We start from the raw sequence: 6,505 nt of genomic DNA, 5'->3' as shown, positions 1-6,505 counted from the left end.
ATATATATATATATATATATATATATATATATATATACATATGTGTGTGTGTGTAATGGGAATGTAAATTTTTAAGATCTTCTCTGCCCCTAGGCTTAAGTGCACCTGGAGCCTGTGGTGGGAGGCTTGATTTTCCAGGAGAGTCTTGTTTTTCAGTAGATACTTTTTGATTGGGCAGTGGGTCAAGAAGGTTGTTACATTCTCTGAGCCAGGAGAAGGCTATGTAAGCCCTGATGTGAGGTGTTGTTTTGGGGCTCACTTTGAGAATTGTTGTGTGATTTGACCAGATGAGACTCTGGGAAGCCGTTGCTTTGAGAGCCCTCCCGGCTTTGAAAAACCCAGATGTTGATGTTTCCCTCTCTGGTAACTGTGATTTGGTATGGATGTAATGGTTGGACAGTTTGGAAACCTGTCTGCTTGATCTGTTTCTCTGTCTTGATAATTCTGTCTGTATATTCTGAAGTTCAGGATGCTGACCTTTTCCCCCTGAACTAGGTAAATGATATATGCTTGACTGATTAAAGTAAGCTTGTTAACCAATTTTGAGTTGCTTTCCTTTAGCAAAGCAGATCTAAGAACCTGTATTGGCAGCCACCCTGGGGACTCTGGGGTGCTTGCTGCTACAGTGTGTGTGTGTGTGTGTGTGTGTGTGTGTGTGTATTCTCTGTCTCTTTTCCTGTCTTTCTGTCTTGCTGTCTCTCTGCCTCTCTCCATATACATACTTTCCAATTATAAGGAATTAAGAAAAAAAAAACAAAAGAAAACAACCTCTTTCCAGTTTTATATTCATTTAAAGACATGGGAGAAGATGAGAAGAAACAGAGTTGGAAGCCATTGGGTTCTCTTCCTATTACTGTTGAACATTCTGATGTAACTGAATCTCAAGAGCAAATACTATATTGATTACTTATTGGTGCAATAAGCTGACAGCTCTCTAATTCATGGAAACTCCATGTACCGTAAGGGAAAGTATGGAAGCGAGATGATTTCTGTGTCACTTATAGCCAAACATCTGTTTTATTAATTTTAAATAAAAGTGCTTTTGGCTGTTAAGAAAACATTACTATAAAATGAATAAGCAAAATGATTGCATCTTAATACAGTTTAGGAAATCTGTACAGAAATAGGCAGACATACTTGTTTTTTATCTTACACGGGCATGAGAGATAATGGGAGCATAAATCTCTATGGAATAATAAAAATATAATTTAATACCTCTTCTTGAGATGAAAATTGTCTTGCGTTTCATCATGCTATTCCCTTTGTAAGATTAATTTGGGTTTCTTTGAAACTTTGCTTTATTCATCTGAAACATCAATTGAGCACAATCTAATTATGAGGGCTTGAAAAGAGTAAATTTTGATTAGCCTGTAGATTGACAAGAACAAACCAATTCAGAGTTGTATTGATTGCCAGCTTAAAAAATAAAAATCACATTCACACTCAGAACAAAGGTATGTGGTTAGATGCTGTAGTGTGCAGTCTCTCTTTTAGAACATTTTGAATGTTCATTCTTTTGCTATGAATGTAAAGGTTAAGTTTGACGAGGAAGAGAACGGTGAAGAGAGCTGTCTAATGACACCTTGGTTGCCCAGAAACCCTGTTTGTGCTGACACCTTTCTAAAACTGATTAAAATATAGATATCGTAAAATGTGGCCAATCACCCAGAGATCTTAGTTCATCAGAACTTTTGGACATCTCTAGTGTGATGACAGTAGCCTAGAAACATCAAGGATCTTGCAGTAAAAAGGGCATCAATTATTATTTTAAAAAAATAAACAGTAAAAAAAAGAAAATAAAGCTTGATAAAAAAAGAAAATTGAAAATGAAAGACTTATAGTTTTCTGAATTGCCAAAGGAAAAAAATTAAATGACAGTCCCTCTAGTTTTAGTACGAAGTGCATTTTATTGTGCTCTTTTTAAAAAAAAATTGGTAATCCTTGGTAGTTGTGGGAATAGGGATAAGACCTGTGATTTCATTAATGTAAATAACTCTTGAGTTAAGAACCTCTGGGGTGGTTCTCTTTGTGGTGACAAAGAACTGGAGATAAAGGAGGCACCCATTAGTTGGGGAATGATTGAATAAGTTTGCTATAGGAATGCAATGGAATGCTATTGTGCTGTAAGAAGTGACGAGGGAGAAGCTTCTAAAAAATCTGGGAAGACATATATATGAACTGATACAAAATGAAGTGAGCAGAACTAGGAAAACAACTTTTAAAATAACACCAGTATTGTAAAGACAAACAACTGTGAAAGACTTAGGAACTCTGATCAACACAGTGACCATCCACAATTCCAGAGGACTCATGATGAAGTATGCTACCTACATCCAGATAGAGAAGTAACGGATGCAGAGTGCAGATTGAAATATATGTACATCTAATTTATATTTATCGATATATGTGTATATATAACATATATAAATATGTATTTATACATACTTGATATGTGACTGTAAGCAAATTACTGAATTTCTCAGTGCCCTATATATACATATGTAGACACACATATATATTTTTATTTATTTTTATTTTTTTAGCTATTTGAAATACAACTTTATTATGATCTAAATGAAAAGGGAATGGGAATGACAGTAACAAACAAGATTCACCACTGAATATTGTGATGGGACTGCAGCAGTCTTACATTTGAAACTCAAGGGGACATAATTGCTGTCCAAAACAGCTAAATATGCAGGTCCAAAATATGAATTATATTTTTTTAAACTGCTACATTCACTCTGAAGCCCATTCATTTCCTTCAGCATCCCAAAGATTAAGCACATGTTCTGCTCAGCTATATAATAAAGTGGCAAACACGCTACACCACTGACATCACAGGACAGTTGCCTATAAAACTAGACCTCTGACGCTGGGCTCTAGCTTCATTCCCTTACAGGTCATCATCTTCATCAGGGAGCGCAGTTGTCTGAGCAGTCTGTAAGTCCTGCTCATACTGTGCTGCCAGTGCTGGGTCCATGACAACCTCTGGAGGTGCAACAGCAGGCATGGCAACACACTCCAAATTAGGGTCTCCAATAAGTTTTCTAGCAAGCCAAAGGAAGGGCTTCTCAAAGTTGTAATTACTTTTGGCTGAGATGTCATAGTACTGGAGATTCTTCTTCCTGTGGAAGACAATTGATTTCGCCTTGACTTTTCTGTCCTTAATATCCACTTTGTTGCCACACAACACTGTAGGGATATTTTCACATACTCGTACCAGATCTCTATGCCAGTTAGGTACATTCTTGTAAGTAACTCTTGATGTTACATCAAACATTATAATGGCACACTGAGCATGGATGTAATAACCATTTCTCAGACCACCAAATTTCTCTTGGTCAGCTGTGTCCCATACGTTGAATTTAATAGGACCTCTGTTAGTATGGAACACGAGAGGATGGACCTCAACACCCAGCATGGCTACATACTTCTCAAATTCACCAGTCAAGTGACGTTTTACAAATGTGGTTTTTCCAGTACCTCCATCTCCAACTAACACAAGTTTGAACTGCACTTGGGGTTCTCCTTGGGGGGCCATCGCGATAGTTCTTCCAGAAGCGTCTCCGTCTCCGCCTGACTGAACAATCTATTTTTATTTTTCAAATGCTTTATTAACTTCTGATTTACAGCATTCATTTCCGCCAAATTTTGAGTTACACATTTTCACCCCGTTTTTTCCCCTACTCACTGCCCCAAAATAGCAGTCCCACAGTATATCCCCTCCTCCAATCTGCTCTCTCCCATATCTTCTCTCATACCCCCTTTGACTTTTCCAGTAGGGCATGGTGGATCTCTATGGTGCTTGGTTCCCCTACACTCTGCAGGCCAGGAGCTGAAGCTGCCACTTGGCAGTGGGGGCTGCACCACAGCCCTCAGTGACTTCTCACCCCAGGGGCAAAAGCTGAGACTCTCCCAACTACTGGGTCCCAAAGTCCAGACTGCACTGACCTGTCACTTTGTCCTTCCTATCTATGTGTTGAAAATTCTGGAAATGGCGGCTGGTCAGGCCCGCCCTGGGGCTAAAGCCTCGGTGTGGGGCTGGGCTCGGCTCCCAGAATGCTGTGCTGGCCCATTCCTGCCGGTCTGCTGGGCTGTCCTCAGTGGGAGGTTAGCTTCTCTGTGTCATTTTGTGGGTTCTGTAGCTCCAAAGTTTGTTTAGAGTCCCCTTTTACATGAATTGGGGGAGGTGGAAGCTGGGAGCTGCAGGGAGGATCTGCTTCTACTCTGTCATCTTCACTCTGCCCCGCGACATACACACACACACACACACACACACACACACACACACACACACACCCATGCACAAATATATACATATATGTATCTATATATGTATGTAAAGGCCTTTTTGCTTCCTATAGTTCTCAGTAAAGCACCTGGCACACTGTGTACACTCAATAAATATTTGTTTACAAAACCTCAGAATTAGAAGGATCCCTACCACCAAAATGGCGATGAACCTCTTCCAATTTAACTAGGCTGGTCTTCATAATATGATAAAAATATTTTTAAATGATAATAATAGTTAGCATTTATATAGTGCTTTAAGTTTTAAAAAGAGCTATTATAAATATTATTTTATCCTTGCAAGAACCCCAGGAGATAGGGGCTATTATTATCACCTCCATTTTACAGATGATGAAACTGAGACAGATAGAGGTTAAATGATTTGTCCAGACACACAGCTGGTAAATGTCTGAGCTCATATTTGAAATGAGGTCTTTCTGATTCCAGGGTCAGTGCTCTAACCACTGAGCCATCTCACCACCTCATGTAATATACATACATATAATATACATACATGTAATATATCATTAGGTGTGTAGTCAAAGCCTTTCCAACTTTGTCAAACAAAAGTTTCTGCTCTGGGGCGGCTAGGTGGTGCAGTGAATAGAGCACCCTCCCTGGAGTCAGGAGGACCTGAGTTCAAATATGGCCTCAGACACTTGACCCCCTTACTAGCTGTGTGACCTTGGACAAGTCACTTAACCCCAACTGCCCTTCCAAAAAGCAAAAAAAAAAATTCTGCTCTTCTGGCTTGATTTTTGAAAATCTAGTGTCATCTCTGTTCTAGAAGAGAAAACTTATAGGAAAGTACTCTAGATGGAGAAGTAACTTCATATCAGCTAGCTAGGTGGCACAGTGTATAGAGTGCCAGGCCTAGGGTCAGGAACACCTGAGTTTGAATCCGGCTTTGGATTTCCAGCTCTGTGACCCTGAGCAAGTCACTTAACTTCTGTCTGCCTCAGTTTCCTCATCTGTTAAATGTGGATAATAATGGCAACTATCTCCCAAGATTGTTGTAAGGAACAAATGTCAAACCCTTAACACAGGGGTTGGCCCATCATAAGTGATATATAAATGTGAACTATTATTAAATAGCAAAACAGATATATCAATTGAGATTGATGATGTCTTCATTATCAAGTCAATGATTATCAATCACCCTCTTCAACAAGATAGATGTTTGATCAGAATGTCCATTTCCCAGCTCTCTGAACACAAAGTGGTCTCCAAAGTGAGTCTAGATCAAAAAAAGAAAGAATCTGAAAAATCTTTAAAAAGATCTAAAAGAGTACTTTTGTACTGATCTTGGAGTCAGGAAGCTTGAGGATCAAATCCTGCCGCTGATAACATACTTGTTATGTGATCATGAGGAAGTTATTAAACTTCTCAGTGCCCCAGGAAATCCTTTAAAAATTTTTTTAAAATTTATTTTGAACTTAAATACAAAAAGACCAAAAAAAAGGAGAACATTTTTATGTTCATAGCACAACACAAAAGAAGATTTAATATAAAACCATGAATTTCCATTTCACACTGTTTACTTTTTAGGAAATTCTGTAACACAGGGACTCAACCTTATTTGTGTCATAGACCCCTTCTCAGAATAAACCTATTTTATTGAAATATAGTTGTCAAAATATTTTTTAAAACCCACCCATTTCATGAATCCCAGATCGAGAATCCCTACTCCATGGCTCTAAGTTAGGAAAGAGTTGCCGAACCCTATCAATTCAATAATTCAATAAATATTTATTAAGCACCTACTATGTGTCAGCATTGTGCTAAGCATTAGCATAGGGAGATTCCATCTTGGAAGTTTCTCTTAGCAATGAAAGCACAGGTTTGGACACAGAAAACAACAGCAATTTTTTAAAAAAGCTAATTAAAGTAATATGAGATAAACACAAAAAATAGTTGAAGACTATTTTATAGGAAGGTACGGTGATAGAAGGGATATTTGAACACACACGATATGATACACTGTGATATTTAACTTTGGATATTTTCATACAGTATATAATGCATATGATGATATGCTGAAAAAAATACCATAATCAACCCTTACTCACTATTTCCCCTTTCCCCCACCCCAGAAAAAAAGGAATTGAGAATAAAATTCCAAGTTCTACACATAGAAGCACCTCTCAGGCTGTAGCAAATTTTTCTGGTCCCAGCCAACTCATAAGTCATAAATCTTAGATCTTACATGTTT

The 6,505-nt window shown here is 38.2% G+C and overlaps 1 pseudogene; it reads right to left on the bottom strand.

Annotated features, from left to right (window-relative positions):
• Positions 1-2,518: 2,518 nt before the first annotated feature.
• Positions 2,519-3,590, bottom strand: LOC138159065 (GTP-binding nuclear protein Ran pseudogene; annotated as a pseudogene).
• Positions 3,591-6,505: the final 2,915 nt, after the last annotated feature.

This window comes from Petaurus breviceps, unplaced genomic scaffold, assembly GCF_028583685.1.
Source record: "Petaurus breviceps papuanus isolate PSGF00001 unplaced genomic scaffold, PetGlider_PUasm1.0 175, whole genome shotgun sequence".
NCBI classification, from domain to species: Eukaryota; Metazoa; Chordata; class Mammalia; order Diprotodontia; family Petauridae; genus Petaurus; species Petaurus breviceps.
Note: the sequence above shows the minus strand (reverse complement) of the source record. Positions and strands in the feature narration are given on the sequence as shown.